At 43.3% G+C, this 17,789-nt stretch overlaps 1 long non-coding RNA gene across 1 annotated transcript; it reads right to left on the reverse strand.

Moving 5' to 3' along the window:
- Positions 1-15,273: 15,273 nt before the first annotated feature.
- On the reverse strand, positions 15,274-17,789 carry LOC127988284 (uncharacterized). Its single transcript, XR_008161610.1, has 3 exons — positions 17,624-17,789; positions 16,194-16,271; positions 15,274-15,962 (listed from the first exon to the last, which is right to left on the reverse strand). It is a non-coding gene; the product is annotated as an uncharacterized LOC127988284 (long non-coding RNA).

Raw genomic sequence — 17,789 nt, forward strand, 5'->3', positions numbered from 1 at the left:
ATTTGTGTGGGCGGGGCTTAGCTGGAGGCAGAAAGATTCCCCTCAACACTTGAACAAACGGTAGTTAGCGAGTTTTCTTAGCTTGTTTTTTTTAACAATGCCTGGAGAAAATCTGAATATATCTGCTTTATCTGAATATTTAAGGTCACTCACTGTCCGGGACCGCGATAGTTATTTGAAGAAATTAACTTTAACGGACGGAACCAGATTGGTCGACCCGTACACAATCACTCATTGGATGGACGATCTGACAGGATTAACGTTACCTCCGATTGAGTGGCCTGACATCTACACTTACCTGATAGAGAAACCGAGCGTATAAAACCTTAGACGCGTATAACTACGTACTGAATGGTCACGTACAAGACTTAAAATACAAAGATATAACAGACGAGTTTTGTGTTGTACGATCCGAAGTTCTGCCTAGCCAGCGCCAAGGACAGAAGACGACCATGTAACGTTATCAGGCTTGGGTCATTGTAAACAGAGAAAACAACTACATCTTGACGGCGAACTGCACTTGCATGGCTGGTTGTGTAGCTAATATCAGATTAGAAAGATCACATTTCATATTTAATTAAAATGGAAAAAGCACTTTTGTTGTTAACAGTTATGCTATCTAACATGATGTTGTGTTAGTGATGTTGTTGTGTTAGCTATGATATGAGATAAGCAACAAGATATCAATTAGTTTCATTTTTAAATTTCAAATTGCCTGTTCTCCATCGATTCTGGCAACCAACAACACAACAAGACGACATTTTAAGCTCCTTGTGTAGCCGAGCCTGTGTTGGTTTGTATTAGGCGCCTCCAGTGTTCCGTTTGTTTTGCCTCCAGCTAGCGCCATGACGTACCTGTGACGTCCGCGCAAAAGGGGTCTATACCATCCCGCCAATCCTATTGGCCAAATAGCGCTTGGCCCCGCCCTACGCATGCGTATGCATCGTATACCTGAGTGCCGTGCTATTTTGCTCAGATTTCATGAACTGAAGAAATGCTATCAAGGTACGGAACGGCCGGGACCGCAGCATCTCATTCCCTATTCAGGGAACCGTGGTTACATACGTAACCGAGATGTTCCTGTCATGACATACATTTGTTTTTTATTCGCTAGGACCATCTTGTGGCAGTTTGGTGTTATTACAAAGAAACTGATTATGGTAAACCATTTTCTTAGTGGTTGGTTTAGGTCATGTGACTCTTGGGTTAGAGGTTAACAAGGAAATAGCCGCTGTGTTCCAGTTTCTTTCTGTGCAGTGGGCCAACAAGTCATCTCTCTGTTTTCTTTACGTTTTTGTGCCTCAGAAAGGCTTTGCCTGTAAGTTTGTTATCTTTTTTCAGTGTTTGCATTAACGTGCATATAAATATTTGTAATTCATTAGTTTGAGTTTAAAAACGAACTATTCAACATTGATGGCAATTTGTTTATAATTACACTAAGAAGAACTGATTGTAGCCTTTTAATATGTGCTCAGAGAATATTTGTCAACAGCGGAAATTAATTTGTGTTTATTTAGAGAATATTTTGTAACAAGACATTTGTAATCTTTGTATATTTCAGTTTAACAAAAAAGAGAAAGAAGAGGAAAGAACACAACAGTAAAACTTTCAACTTTACTACTGCATCTGCGCTTTTCTGACTCCTGTTAGATATCTGTCAATGTTGCGTAGATGGAACACGCATCTAGGACAGAATAGTAAAAAGGCAACCGCTCAGTAGGTACTGAAGTTCAAGGAAAGCAAGCTTCAACTCCATCATTCCTCGTTCATCATCACGCCCTGTACTCCTAGACAGTATTAGCAATTCATGATGGCGGAGAAATCTACGGAGGCTGAGAAAGCTACGGAAGCTGAGAAAGCTATGGAGGCTGGGGAAGCTACAGAGCGAAGTCAAGCATTTGAAACCAGATCTATAGCTTCTGCTTCAACTAATAGATCTAGAAGCTCATCGGCTAGCACAGCTGCTTCCAGGGCTCGCGCTTAACTGGAAGTTGCACGGGCCAGGACTGAATTCCTTAAAAAAAGAATCAGAAATCTTGATTGAGAAAGCTCAACTGAAAGTTACAGAGGCATGCATGGAAGCGTCTCTGGCAGCTATAAAGCATGAAAGTGAGGTGGCAGCAGCAATTGCTGAGATGAAGGTTTTGGAGGCAGCAGCAGATAGTGAACTTGGAGAAAGGATTTCTGATGTGAGAGAAGTTTCTGATCGCACTCGTGATTACGTCATGAATCAGTCTCAACTGAGGTTATTGTCTCCAGCTGGAGATGAGCCATGTCAACTACCTCTAAAGCCCATTGTCCATGTGGTGAGGCCTGAGACACCTCCAAGGCATCATCGCTTAGCATCTTGGGATGTCAGAGATTCTTACAATAAACCTGATACTGAGAGTATAATGCAGCATCCTCAGAAGTCAGTGCAAACAACTAGTAAAAAATACCAAATTCCACCGTTCACATCTTCTCCATATAAGACAACACCACAAACATCGTTCAACAACGACACTAATGTGAGTGAGGTCGCCAGGTACTTAGCACGCCGAGAGCTTGTTAATTCAGGTCTCTTTAAGTTTGATGATCGTCCTGAGAACTATTGGGCGTGGAAGTCCTCTTTCATCAACGCAATTGAAGGTTTGCACCTGTCAGCTGCTGAGCAGTTATACCTTCTGTCTAAATGGTTGGTCTTCACATCATGTGCGAAGGATCAGAGCTGTGCACACAGGTTATCCAAACACAGGCTTGGGAAAAGCATGGGAGCGCTTGGAAGATTGCTATGGCTCTCCAGAGATTATTGAGAAATCCCTCTTTGACAGGATAGATAGCTTTCCAAAAATCAGCAACAAAGATGCGAAAAAGCTTAGAGAACTTGGAGATCTTCTACAGGAAGTGGAATCTGCGAAACATGAAGGCTACCTACCCGGACTTACTTATCTTGACACCGCACGTGGTGTTGCTCCCATCGTAGATAAGTTACCTTACAGTCTTCAGGAGAGGTGGATGGCTCAAGGTTCTCAGTACAAATCAGCACATCAAGTCGCCTTTCCTCCATTCTCATTCTTCTGTGATTTCATCTGCAGAGAGGCTCGAACACGCAACGATCCAAGTTTTGCTCTGTCTTCAGGAATCCATAGTGTGTTGAAACCAGAGCAGCAATTCAAGAGACAAATGAAAAGCTCAGTCTATACTCACAAGAAGGAAGTGTCAGCAGTGACTGTGAGTCAGACACACAGCTCAAACTATGAGTTGGATGATGTGGACAAGATCTGCCCGATTCATAAAAAGCCCCACCCTCTCAATCGTTGCAGAGGTTTTAGGATCAAACCTCTGGATGAGCGCAAGACTTTTCTAAAGGAGAAAGGTGTTTGCTACAGGTGCTGTGCAACAACCACTCATCTGGCCAGGGACTGTAAGGCAGCTATTAAATGTAAGGAATGTGGCAGTGATGCTCATATCGCAGCGCTTCATCCAGGACCACCGCCTTCAAACTTATTTGATCATGGCGGGGAGGGAGAGATAGACACGCCTCAACCTGCTATAACTTCCAAGTGTACAGAAGTCTGTGGTTACGGTGAATGTTCACGGTCATGCTCTAAGATTTGCCTGGCTAAGGTTTACCCAGAAGGCCACCCAGAAGGAGCAATCAAGCTTCATGTGATCCTGGATGACCAGAGCAATAGATCGCTCGCTAGAACCAAGTTCTTCGACTTGCTGCATGTCAAAAGAGAGAAGTCAACATATACTCTACGTACCTGTGCAGGTGTGACAGAGACTGTGGGAAGAAGAGCTACTTGTTTCATTATAGAGTCTTTAGATGGAGTAATGAAGGAGAAATTGCCAACGTTGATCGAATGCAACAATATGCCAGACGACAGAGCCGAGATACCAACACCTGATGCAGCACGTTGGCACACTCACCTAAAGCCCATCGCTCATTGCATTCCTCCTTTGGATCCAGAAGCCCAAATTCTTCTCCTTTTGGGTCGTGACATCCTTCAGTTTCATAAAGTACGGGAGCAACATAATGGTCCTAATAACGCACCCTACGCGCAAAGACTAGACCTAGGATGGGTCGTAGTCGGAGACATCTACTTAGGATCTGTCCACAGGTCTGCAGCACTTAGTGCTTACCGTACCCATGTACTTGATAATGGACATCCTTCTCTACTTCTTCCATGTCCCAACAAACTCAGCATCAGGGAGAAGTTTGACATCAAGCCTCCACCTGAGATATCTCTGGCGCACGGCACCTTCATCTTTGATGACTAAGCCATAGGAGATACCATCTTTGAGAGGACAAAGGAGGATAATAAAGTTGGATTGTCTATTGAAGACAGGCGTTTTTTTGGACATCATGGATAAAGAGATGTTCATGGACGAGAGCAATAGTTGGGTCGCACCACTCCCATTCAGAACACCTCGCCAATGACTCCCTAATAATAGAGAACAGGTATTTTCGACTCCAGCGCGCAAAAACAGGGCATCTGCTTGAACGATGTTCTTCTCTCTGGTCCTGACTTAAATAATAGCCTCTTGGGAGTCTTACTACATTTTAGAAGGGAGCTGGTAGCTGTAACTACAGACATCGAACAGATGTTTCACAGCTTCATTGTGAAAGAGGAAGATAGAGACTTCCTTCGTTTTCTCTGGTTCAAGGATAATGACACCAGCAAAGGGATTATTGAATACCGCATGAGGGTGCACGTGTTTGGTAATAGTCCATCCCCTGCTGTAGCCATTTATGGTCTTCGACGAGCAGCGGCTTATGGTGAGGAGGAATATGGTTCAGACGCCAGACACTTTGTAGAGAGAGAATTCTACGTCGATGATGGACTTTTGTCAACACCCACAGCTGCGGGAACAATCGATCTGTTGACACGAACAAAGAAAATGCTGGCCACTTCAAATTTAAAAATGCACAAGTTTGCTTCTAATAGCAAGGGAATAATGAATGCATTTCCGACCAAAGATCATGCGAAGGGACTCAAAGATAATAATAATAATAATAATATATTTTTATTTGTAAAGCACTTTTCATAGTTAAAAACAATCCCAAAGTACTACACATAAAGAAAATTAAAAACCGGAAAGAACACTTAAAAAATTAGCAAAAAGTAAAAAAAATTTGTAGACTTTTGCTAGGAATCCCAAAAAGGAGAGCGTTGCTGTAGTCCAGCCTGGAGGATACAAAAGCATGGACAAGTTTTTCCGCATCTGACAGACCAAGTGTGGGACGGAGTTTAGCAATGTTCCTGAGATGATAGAAGGAGATCTTACACAGATGTTGTATGTGGGCGACAAATGTGAGTTGAGCATCAAATCTTACTCCAAGGTTGGTGACTGTCGATGATAGTGGAATGTTTTGACCAGAGAAGGTGATGTGCGTTATAGGTGATGACTTGAGCTGGTGTGGTGTACCAACTAAAATAGCTTGTTTTGGAGCTATTTAGCTGTAGGAAGTTTGCCTTCATCCATGCCTCAATCTCCTCAAGACAGGAGCTCAGAGATGACAGAGTGGCTGTAGATGAAGTGAGGTTGGTTTTTATATATAGCTGAGTGTCATCGGCATAGCAATGCAATGATATTCCATGCCTGTTGATTATGTGGCCAAGGGGAAGAGTATAAATGGTGAACAGAATCGGGCCGAGAACCGACCCTTGTGGGACACCACAAGTGACTGTATGCTTCTGAGACTTTACACCTCCCAAGGAAACATACTCTGTTCTTCCAGACAGGTAGGACTGGAACCAGCTCAAAGCAGTGTCAGAGAGTCGGATAGAATGATGGAGACGCTGAAGGAGGATATTGTGATCAACCGTGTCAAAAGCTGGAGATAGATCCAGTAGGATGAGGAGCGATGGTGTGCCGGTATCAGCCGCCATCAACAGGTCATTTGTGACTCTGATCAGGGCTGTTTCAGAACTGTGAGCGGAACGGAAACCAGACTGAAATTTTTCAAAAAGGGAGTTTGAATTTAGATGATCCTGAAGATGGGCAGCAACAACTTTTTCTAGAACTTTGGACAAGAATGGAAGGTTGGAAATAGGCCTGTAGTTTGCAAGAACTTCAGGGTCTGAAGTGGGTTTTTTTAGAAGGGGTTTGCAGACTGCAGACTGGAACTTGACCAGTGTGTAGAGAATGGTTATTAAGGGACTAAGAGAACTGATGTGTGTTTTCCCCAAAGCTGTAGGAAAAGGGCCCAGCGTACAGGTGGAAGCTTTCATCCGGTTGATGATGTCCTCAACTTGTTGCTTAGAGATTTCAGGAAAACAACAGAGAGGTTGGATGGTCCCAGGCTGTGGGTCGGCGGTGGGGACAGACAGAGCAGGAGTGCTGGAAAGGAGAGAGCGGATTGTCTCAACTTTTTTCCTGAAAAAGGTGATGAAGCTGTTGCATTTCTCTTCTGATGTGTCATTGTGTGAAGTAGTTTGTGGCTTGATGAGATGATTTATTGTGGAGAAAAGCTGCTTGGAGTTTCCCTGATTTTCACTAATGATGTTTGAGTAGAACTGTGTCCATGCTTTTTTTAGTGACATTGAGTAGGCCTTCTGATGTTCTTGATAGGATATTTTGTGAACAGTAAGTCCAGTTTTTGAAACACGCCGCTCAAGTACACGCCCCGCTGTTTTCATTTTCCATAGTTCTAAAGTGAACCAGGGGGATGTATGAGAGAAAGTGACTATTCGTGTTTTTTCAGGTGCATGGAGGTCCAAAATACTGCTCAGAGTGCTATTATAAAAGTCCACTGATTCATTTACAGATGTGAAATTTGCTGATGGGATTTTCAGGAGGTCCAAAGCCAAAGTGTCTGGGTTGATATTTTTTATGTTTCTGAAATGGATTTGACATTTTGGTTTGATGTAATGAGAAAAGTTCACCTCCATTGAGATGACTTTGTGATCGGACACTCCAAGATCATATACCAGTAGATTTTCAATGGGGGCAGAGTCAGTAATGACCAGGTCAAGTGTATGTCCTCTGTTGTGTGTTGGGACATCAACATGCTGTTTGAGATTTAGACCATCCAATAGCTGTAAAAAATCAACTGCTGGATGACAGGAGGTGGTGTCAACGTGAATGTTCAAATCTCCAAGTATAACAATGTTAGCAGATGTGGTACAGAATGAAGTGAGAAATTCATTTATCTCTGACATAAAAGCTGGATTTTGCTTAGGAGGCCGGTAAATGAGAAGAATAGTCACAGTGAGAGGTGGTTTACATCTGAAGGCAAGGCATTCAAAAGTGGACTGTTCAGGCAGAGACAGCGGGGTGAGTTTTAAGTCACTGCGATGTAGTACTGCTAGGCCACCACCGTGACCCGAGTGGCGGTCTTTCTCCAAGTATTGATAACCAGGAGGACATGCTTCATTTAATGCAAAATATCCCTCTGGCTGATGCCAGGTCTCAGTAAGACACATGATATCAATATTCCTGTCCAATATGTGGCTGTGTATAAGACAAGATATATTTGTGAGAGACTGTGTGTTAAACAGTTCTATTTTGATGTTTGATGAGTAGTGTACTGTAGAGAACCAAGTAGACTGAAATCCACTCCACGTTTTACGTTCCGCTCCGTAGTGACGGGTCTTATGCAAGTAGACTTCCCAACTCTATTTGTTCCAGGTAGAGAGGCGTTCTGATGACGTAGATGCCATGCGACAATGCGCTCGCTTGACCAAAGTGATGGAATGGAGTCACCAGATTGAGAGAAAACAAACTTTCTACGGCAGCTTCTATGGATGTAGCTGGTGTTGGCTTTGAAGTTGAAGCTGTTTAATGGCTGGAATATATATTGGACTGATGTTATTCCTTAACCTTAAGCAGTTGTGGGATGGAGTACTTTAGCGTCATGTCGCTTTAAAGAGAAGATCCGAAGATTATCCAGCCGGTCGGCAAGTGGCTGCTCGCTAAGCCGGGGAGATGTTACCTTATCCAGCGAGGGCTAACTTGGCAGTGAAGTGTTGTCCGTTTAGACGCTATTGATGCTGGAGTCGATGAGTGATATCAAGACCACAGGGCCAGTAAGCAGTAATAAAAACTCTGATGCAACGGCTCAGGTACAGGCAGCACGAAAAAGATTGCCAGCAACAACAGGTATGATGCAAAAATCCATACATCCATATAATCCGAAAAAAAAACTACCTGGTAGATAGCAGATAGTGACTTTGTAGAAAGTAGGTTCTAGAGTGCAAAAAATGATACACAAAGATGTTTTCTTAAGGGAGAAGCGGCAACAGACAGTGCCAGCGTCCTCTCGCCTCCTATAATCTAAACTTGGAAGTTGACCCTACTCCCATCCAACGTAGTCTCTGACTTAGCTGGGATGTGAAGGGGGACACATTCACCTTTCATGTAACCGACATTAAGAAGCCCTTTGCTCGAAGAGGGATACTGGCTACTGTCAACAGTCTCTTCGACCCACTTTGGTTCGTTGCCCCTGTCATCATTGAAGGGAAATTCCTGCTACGAGAACTCTCAGATGAGACTTGTGCCTGGGATTCTCCCCTCCCTGAAGACAAGGAAGAAGCATGGAATGCATGGAGGAGATCCCTACAAGATCTCAAACAGCTGGAGATTCCTAGAACATATGTTTATACTACTCTCTCTACAGCTCTGAGGAAGGAACTCCACATTTTCTCTGATGCTTCTGTCAAAGCGATTGCAGCAGTGGCATATCTTCGTGTCATCAATGGTGAAGGTGCATGCCACACTGGGTTCGTATTGGGGAAGGCCAAATTAGCTCCGCAAGCTGCTCATACCATTCCCAGGCTGAAACTAGGAGCTGCGGTTTTAGCTGCAGAGATAGCAGAGATAATCACATACGAGCTGGACTTCACTTTAGATGCTGTGGAGTTTTACACGGATAGTAAAGTCATCCTGGGGTACATCTATAACCAGACAAGACGGTTCTATGTATACGTAGCCAACAGAGTGCAGCGTATCCATAGAGTGTAAAACCAAATGCAATGGCACTATGTGTCTACTAAGCATTACCCTGCAGATCATGCCACCCGCTCCGTTCCTGCAGCTCTGTTGGGCTCCACCACCTGGTTTACAGGACCTGCCTTCCTGTCGCAAATGGATCAGAATCTGTCTCTGGAGGAGAGGGAATTTGACCTCCTCGGGCCAGAGTTGGACACAGAAGTTCGTCCTCTTGCTACAACTGTATCCGATGATTTTCATCTTGAATGTCAATGATTCGAGCGATTCTCTTCTTGGAAGTCATTAGTCAGAGCCATAGCTTTTCTCATACATGTCGCCCAGACTTACAAGTCGTCTGATGATAGAGAAAGAGCCTGCAGCTCATGGCACTACTGTGCTAAGCTCGTACAGTGAAAGAGTTGTTACAAGCAGAGGAAGTTGTAATCAAGAGCGTTCAGAGGGAAGCTTACCAAGAAGAGCTCACCTGCATCGCCAAAAAAGATGACATCCCGAGGCACAGTGCTCTGAAAAAACTGAACCCTTACGTAGATAGTAGAGGTCTTCTCAGGATAGGAGATCGGCTTAAAAATGCAACTTTGGATCTCCAAGAGAAGTTTCCTTTGATTGTTCCAGGACGCAGTCATGCTGCGAAGCTACTTGTGGAGTATCACCATGATCGAGTCGAGCATCAGGGTCGTGTGTTTACTGAATCAGCTATCCGCAATGCAGGGTATTGGATTGTTGGTGTTAGGAAGCTTATCAACAGCATTGTACACAAGTGCATCGTATGCAACAAGCTTCGTGGGAAGGTAACTGAGCAGAAGATGGCGGACTTGCCCATCGATCGCCTGAGCACTGAACCTCCCTTCACGCACGTCTGTCTTGATGTTTTTGGACCTTGGACAGTTGTCGCAAGGCGCACGCGAGGAGGACAAGCTAAGAACAAAAGATGGGCTGTTCTTTTCACTTGTATGAGTATTTGTGCCATTCATATTGAGCTGATTGACAATATGGATTCATCCACCTTTATAAACGCCTTGAGAAGGTTTTTTGCTCTACAAGGTCCTGTCAAACAAATCCGGTCTGATTGAGGGACCAATTTTGTAGGAGCCTGTAAAGAGCTGGAAATTGTGGTAAATGATCCTCAAGAGCCTAGTGTGAGGAAGTACCTGGGTGGAGAGGGTTGTTCATGGGTCTTCAATCCACCTCACGCATCCCACATGGGAGGAGCCTGGGAGCGGATGATAGAAGTCTCCAGGCGCATACTAGATTCCATGCTCCAACAGATCAGTCCTTCCCGCTTGACACATGAAGTGTTGTCTACCTTGATTACAGAGGTTACTGGAATTGTCAATGCAAGACCCCTTGTTCATATTTCAACAGACCCAGAATCATCTTTCTTGTTAACTCCAGTCATGCTCCTAACTCAAAAGGGTCATACGCTCCTCCCACCTCCAGGTGACTTCAAGGAAACCAATCTCCATAGACAGCAATGGAGAAGGGTGCAACATCTTGCTAATACTTTCTGGAATAGATGGAGGCTTGAATACCTCTCAACGCTTCAAAGCCGAAGCAAATTGCAAGAGGAACGACGAAATCTAAGAGAGGGCGATGTTGTCCTTCGGATGCTCAAAGTAAGCGCAATGAATGGCCTATGGCTCTTGTGACCAAGATTTTTCCTAGCAGTGACAAAAGAGTCAGAACGGTTTAACTAAGAGTTGCAAGGAATGGGACAATCAAGACATTCCTCAGACCTATATCGGAAACAGTTCTGCTCATGCCATCGGAGGACTGATATTTGTGAGGTCTTATGTGAACATTCTCAGGTTATATGGTGGTATCTAAACAATACCAGACGGGGAGTGTCATGACATACATTTGTTTTTTATTTGCTATCACCATCTTGTGGCAGTTGGTGTTATAACAAAGAAATTGATTATTATAAACCATTTTCTTAGTGGTTTTCTTAGTGGTTGGTTTAGGTCATGTGACTCTTGGGTTAGAGGTTAACCAGGAAATAGCCGCTGTGTTCCAATTTCTTTCTGTGCAGTGGGCCAACAAGTCATCTCTCTGTTTTCTTTACGTTTTTGTGCCTCAGAAAGGCTTTGCCGTTTTTGCTGTAAGTTTGTTATCTTTTTTCAGTGTTTGCATGAACGTGTATATAAATATTTGTAATTCAGTAGTTTGAGTTTAACCTGTTAACTGTCACCCCGTCCTGTATACGGGACGCCTATGTTGACTATACTATATTACAATCAAATCTAATCTAATCTTGACAAACTATATATCGTTGGAAAGGTCTAAGACTCCCAAATATATATTTTACCAATATTTTTTGTTAAAAATTATGTAGGAAAAGTAATAGATTAATTTATGACAAGAGTGCACCCTCAGAAATCTACATTACAAAAGGAGCTTTGACCTTTGTTTAAAAAAAATACTTCCTCGTTGCTTTTTTCTCTATCACATTTTAGAAATCATCAGAAGCTATATATCACTTGAAAACATAAAATCTCAAAATTCATCCTTTAAAACCCATTTTAAAATCAGACATTGCATTACCATGTAAATGGTACATCAAAATCATGTTACAAAATGTTTTCAGTCATGAATTATAAAAATTTAGGTTTGTATCATGCACATTCAAGTCTTCAAAAACGTGAGTGACAGTTAACAGGTTAAAAACGAACTATTCAACAGTGATGGCAATTTGTTTATAATTACACTAAGAAGAACTGATTGTAGCCTTTTAATATGTGCTCAGAGAATATTTGTAAACAGCGGAAATTCATTTGTATTTATTTTGAGAATATTTTGTAACAAGACGTTTGTAATCTTTGTATATTTCAGTTTTAAAAAAAAGCACAAAAACAACTTTCAACTTTACTACTGCGTCTGCCCTTTTCTGACTCCTGTTAGCTATCTGTCAATGTTGCGTAGATGGAACACGCATCTAGGACAGAATAGTTCCCTTTCATAGGTCACTTCGATGCTGCGGTGACGTCACCGGCTATGGGAACGCTATACCATAACACCTGACGTACCTGATAGTTGGAATCCAAGGAAAGCATCTGCTAAAGCAGACAGAACCCGGGAACCAGGAGCCATCCTCACATCCAGACTGTAAATCTTGACAAAAGTGCTCGGTGAAGAACGTCCTGCCGCAGCACAGACATCATATAGAAGAACCACTGAGAAAGCTTGTGATGAAGCCACTGCTCTCGTGGAATAAGCTCTAATTCCTAAGGGCGAAGCGATTCCGTGCGCCTCATAGGCTAAAGATATAGTCTCCATCAGCCAATGTGACATGCGCTGCTTTGTGACAGCATGACCTCTATTATGTGTCCTAACAGACAAAGCTGGTTGGACTCATGCCATGGAGCTGTTCGATCAACATAAGTCTTCAGCGCTCTGACAGAGCAAAGACTCAGATCTCCTGACCCCACCTCTGCAGGGGGTAAAGCCTCCAAGACCACTTGTTGAAAGTGAAAGGGTTCGAAGCGACCTAGGGACATAATTAGGCCTCGGTCGCAGCAATGCTTCCACAGAGCCTGGTGAAAATCCATGCACGAGGGCGAAACAGAAAAAGCCTGTAAATCCCCAACTTTCTTGAGGGAGGATAAAGCCACAAGAAGAACTGTCTTTTAGTCAGGATTTTATCTGGTATAGTTTCAAAGGGCTAACGAATGCCCTGATAAACCTTGCAACACAATGGATAAATCCCATGAAGGAACTCGCACAGGGCGGAAAGGCCTCAGCCGTCACGCACCTTGTATAAAACGAGAGACCAGCGGATGACGGCCCACTGAAGCACCATCTATATATATATATATATACACGTGGTTAGCTGAAATGGCTGCCACATAAACTTTCAGAGTGGCTGGCGTTACTCTATAGAGAAACGGTCTTGAAGGAACTCAGTACTGAAGCCACTGGGCAGTAAACCAGATCCAATTACGAATTCCACACCAGGTCGTAAACAGTTTCCATTGGAAAGCATATAAGCGTCTCGTAGAAGCTGCCCTAGAATTCATTATAGTCTCGGTGATTTCAACAGAAAGACCGGGACATATTAACTCACTCCGCTCAGAGGCCACGCCCACAGCTTCCATAGATCTGGCCATGGTGCCAAATCATTCCCTGTGGTCGCGAAGGTAAGTCCTGTCTGAGGGGAATCTCCTTTGAGAGCCCGCTAACAGACTGACCACGTCCTCAAACCATGGCTGTGTGGGCCACCACGGAGCTACCAGCAGCAGCTGCTCCACTCTGTCCAGCCGAATCCTTTTGGATAACACCACTGGAATTAACGAATCGGAGAAAAGCATACAAGCTGGTTCTGGGCCAATTGTGAGCTCACACTGTTACCAATTGTGAGCTTCTCGCCAGCCTGCACAAGGGGCGAGAGCGTAATCCTCCTTGATAATACAGATACGACACAACCGCTATGTTGTCTGATCTGAGTAGTACATGACGGCCGATCAGCAGATTCGAGAAAAACTGGAGAGCTAGAAAAACCGCCAGTAATTCCAACCTGTTTATATGCCAACTGCGTTGTGTCGCCATCCAAATTCCGTGAGCTGAGCGCCCTTGACAAACAGCTCCCCAACCGGTCAAAGACGCGTCCGTCGTGACAGTCTCTGGGGAAGCACAAATCCCCAGCCGAACTCCAGCTAGAAGGAATTCGGTTGACATCCATTGTCTTATTGACATAACACACCTCCGTGTCACCGAAATCGTCCGATGCGGAAGACAACGGGGTGAAATGTTCTGGCTTGTCTTCCACCACTGAAAGGGTGCATATGAAGTAAGCCCAGACGGATTACAGGGGATGCCGATACCATTAGACCTAAAAGTCTGAGGCACAAACTCACCGTCACTGTGTGACCAACTTTGAAGTGACGTACGCATGACGCGAGAGACTGAGTGCGCGAGAGAGATAGTCTTGCTGTCATCGCGCGAGAGTCAAGTTTATTCCAGAAGGTTATCCGCTGAGAGGGAATTAAAACACTCTTCTAGAAATTTGTGCATGAGCCCAGGCTGTTTAGATGATTCAGCACAAGATCCCGATGGGAGTGTGCTTGAGTCTGCGATTGTGCTTAACACCAGCCAATCGTCCAGGCAATTCAATACTCGAACGCCCTGGAGCCGCAACAGGGCCAGAATCTTCCTATTATGGTGTACAAATTGACTAAAAGATGTTATTTCCTGGGTGTCAAAATTATAGGATGTTTATATTTTTGGTAAAAGGGGAAAATCATTTGGTAACGGGGTTGCAAATTGTGCACAATATTATCAGACATGTTTAAATATTGTTAGTAGGTTTTTGGCCATTACGTTTAAACAACAATGACTGTTTTATATATATAATTTTGATAGTTTATGCCAAAACTGTTATTTACATTATCATATTATAATTATTATTTTAACTGTTAGAAACAGTCAAAAAGTTAAAGAGGGTTAATGTCCAAGTCACCCTAATACAGACGTCCTGTGTTAAAAAGTAGCTATTTTCATGTTAAGCAACTTTATATAACTGTTTAAAACATATCAAATGAAGAAACACATGATTTGTGTAATATTTCAACATATGCTAATGCTAACACTTAGCTCATAGTTGTACATAGTTATATTTAGCCTAAGATGAATCTGACCTTCATATTAAAAGTGGCAAGTAACAGGGTTGCAAATTAAGCAAATACGGTACTAGTTTGATACAACATTTTCTAAGTAAACCAGCAGTTATATAAAAATTAAATATTTTCAATAAAGCAAATATTTTTTTGATCATTCATGCTTACAATAACATAGGTAACAGGGTTGAAGACTGAAATAGATGCTAATATTTATCTCACAGTTATAATCTCAACGAAGAATTAATCTTGCCTTCATTTTGAAAGTTGCAGGTAACAGAGTTGAAAATTAAACTACCGGTAATACCTAAATATTCTTGATAAACTAGCAGTTGTATAAAAACTACATATTTCACATACAGCAAAGTACTTGCTTGGCCATAGCGTAGGTAACAAGGGTTGAAGACAAGATGCTTATAATTAGCTTTATAAACTCAATGAAAATTAACCTTACCCTCATACTGAATGGTTTTTCGTGGGATACTTTGACTGCTCCATGCATTGGAGGCACACACAAGGAAGATGCCATGGAGGACGATGAAGAACAACAGAGGAGAATACATGGCTCAAAATAACTACAAAATTGATACTTCAGGAAAAAGAAGAAGAAGAAAAACGCTTTTAAATCACTTTTTCCATAGTTGACTGCATCTATGTAGGCGTCCGTATCCAACATATATGTTTATCGCTTGAGTTTTTTCGTTGCTGGAGGTGGTAGTCCATGATTCAGGATGCTAAAGTGCTCTCTCTTAGAAGAAAAGGTTCAAAAATGAACCTTTTGAGGTTCCTGGAGATTGCAACTGTGGGGGAACCTTAAAGGTTCATTTTTGAACCTTTTTGAAAAGGTTCTAATTGGAACCTTCATTTAAAGGTGCATTAATGACCCTCATCAGTTCCTTTATGAACCCTTTTCTAGATAGCAATAACATTATTGTTGTTGTTGTTATTATTATTATTATACATTACTAATCCAATTTCACTATAAACACAGAACACCATGATTCTCCATAAACTGTTTAATACATAAATATGTATTACAAACAAACCAACAAACACAAATAAATAAACAATCATCCATAAATATGTATTACTAAACAAACTACCAAACACATACATAAACAAATATAAATATCATGCATTTATATACATACACATTAATTTAATAAAACAAATAATAATAATTGGCCATTGTGGGTGGCATATTGGTTTTTGTTGATACATTAAACAGTTTTCAGTAAAAGTCAGGGTATCTCTCAAATTTGAAGCATATTCAGTGTTGAAGTTGAAGAGTAGAGCTGTGTTCACATCGTCTACTTCACAGACCTCCTCCTTCACTTCCATCATTATTTCTTAAAGAGACTCTGCATCCAAGGCATGTCCCTTTATAAACAGCACAGGGTTGGGTGTATCTGGTTCCTAAACAAGGAGAAAATAATGTTATACTATAACAATATTTAGTAGTTAACTTGAAATGTATTATATATATATATATATATATATATATATATATATATATATATATATATATATATATCCATAGAATAATTCTATTCTAAAAACAAATGTTTAGAAGAAATCATAACCAAGAGACGGGGTTGAAAAAGAACAAATTATAGATTTAGATATTATGGACACAAATACACTCACCTCACTGATGACATAAAGAGATCTCAGACTCTCCTTTAACAGAAGTGGAAACAGCAGGACAGCAGCAACCACTGACACCTTTAATAGAAACTTTGTTTAATTGAATATGGCATACTATGTGTGGCGAGTGGGGCGGGGCCGAGGGACATGAGAACAAGGAGTGAGGCCGGCGGAATGATTGGGAAATCAGCGACACCTGCGCCCCACCGCCGGTCTCGAGTCCCACGTAGGAGATGGAAGGATATAAAACTGGAGCGACGATAGTGAAGACGAGAGAGGACCAGGCCTGGGCCTTATTTTATGTTTTGGTTTTTATTTGAGCGCACCAGTCGTCCGTGAGGGGCTGGTGCGCTGTTTTGTGTTTATTTTGAATTATTAAAATGTTATTTGATTGTCCGCCGCTTCCCGCCTCCTTCTTCCCGATGATTATGGAGTTTTAATATTATTACAGTGGTGCCGAAGCCCGGGAGAAGGAGGGACGCACTGCTGAAGATTCCTCGCCGCTGTGGTGAATCCGCGGTGCCATCGAGCAGGCGAGGAGTGTGCCGCCATGGACGCTCGAGGCGGTGGGCTGGAGCGAGTTGCCGGGGACGGGCGAGCTCGCTGCCGGCCGCCCACGATATGGAGGGGCGGCTGCCGTCCGTGAGGGAGCGGAGGAGTCGGCGCCGTTCGCCAGGGGGCCGGAGCCTGCTGCCTCCGTGAAGGAATCCGGAGGGGCAGGGAACGGGGGACTCCTGCCGGCCGCCCAAAACCGGAGGAGCCGTCGCCGTCCACTGGGCAGCGGAGGAGTGTCGTGCCGTCCGCCGAGGGCCGTCCAGTGCCACCGCCAGGCACCGCGGAGGAGATCACCCAGCTGGTGGAGGGCCGAGCAGCAGTGCGTCTGGGAACCGGAATTTTTTTTTTTTCCTCTCCCCCCTCTCTCGTCTCTGTCGCTCCTCCTTCCATCTCCTTTTCTCTCGCCACGTCTGTCCTACCCCAAGGTTCCCGCAGGTCCCCGTGAGAGGGTACCCCCCGGCCTGCGAGGGGCGATGGGGGTATGTGGCGAGTGGGGCGGGGCCGAGGGACGTGGGAACAAGGAGTGAGGCCGGCGGAATGATTGGGAAATCAGCGACACCTGCGCCCCACCGCCGGTCTCAAGTCCCACGTAGGAGATGGAAGGATATAAAACTGGAGCAACGATAGTGAAGGACGAGAGAGGACCAGGCCTGGGCCTTATTTTATGTTTTGGTTTTTATTTGAGCGCACCAGTCGTCCGTGAGGGGCTGGTGCGCTGTTTTGTGTTTATTTTGAATTATTAAAATGTTATTTGATTGTCCGCCGGTTCCCGCCTCCTTCTTCCCGATGATTATGGAGTTTTAATATTATTACACTATGTTTCTGATCATTGTGATTCTTAGCTTTACTGTTCATGCAAATCAGTGATTTATTACCTTTGTGTGCCAAATCAACACAGATTTGTTTTTCTTCATCCAGCTCAGTAACAATATTTCCCCCTGCTGCTCTTCTTTGGCTCTCGCTGATCTCTGTTTGTGCCTTCAGACTCTGTCTGTGACTCTTACCCAAACTGACCTTGACCTCTTTTGATACAAATCTTGA

Source organism: Carassius gibelio, chromosome B22 (assembly GCF_023724105.1).
Source record: "Carassius gibelio isolate Cgi1373 ecotype wild population from Czech Republic chromosome B22, carGib1.2-hapl.c, whole genome shotgun sequence".
NCBI classification, from domain to species: Eukaryota; Metazoa; Chordata; class Actinopteri; order Cypriniformes; family Cyprinidae; genus Carassius; species Carassius gibelio.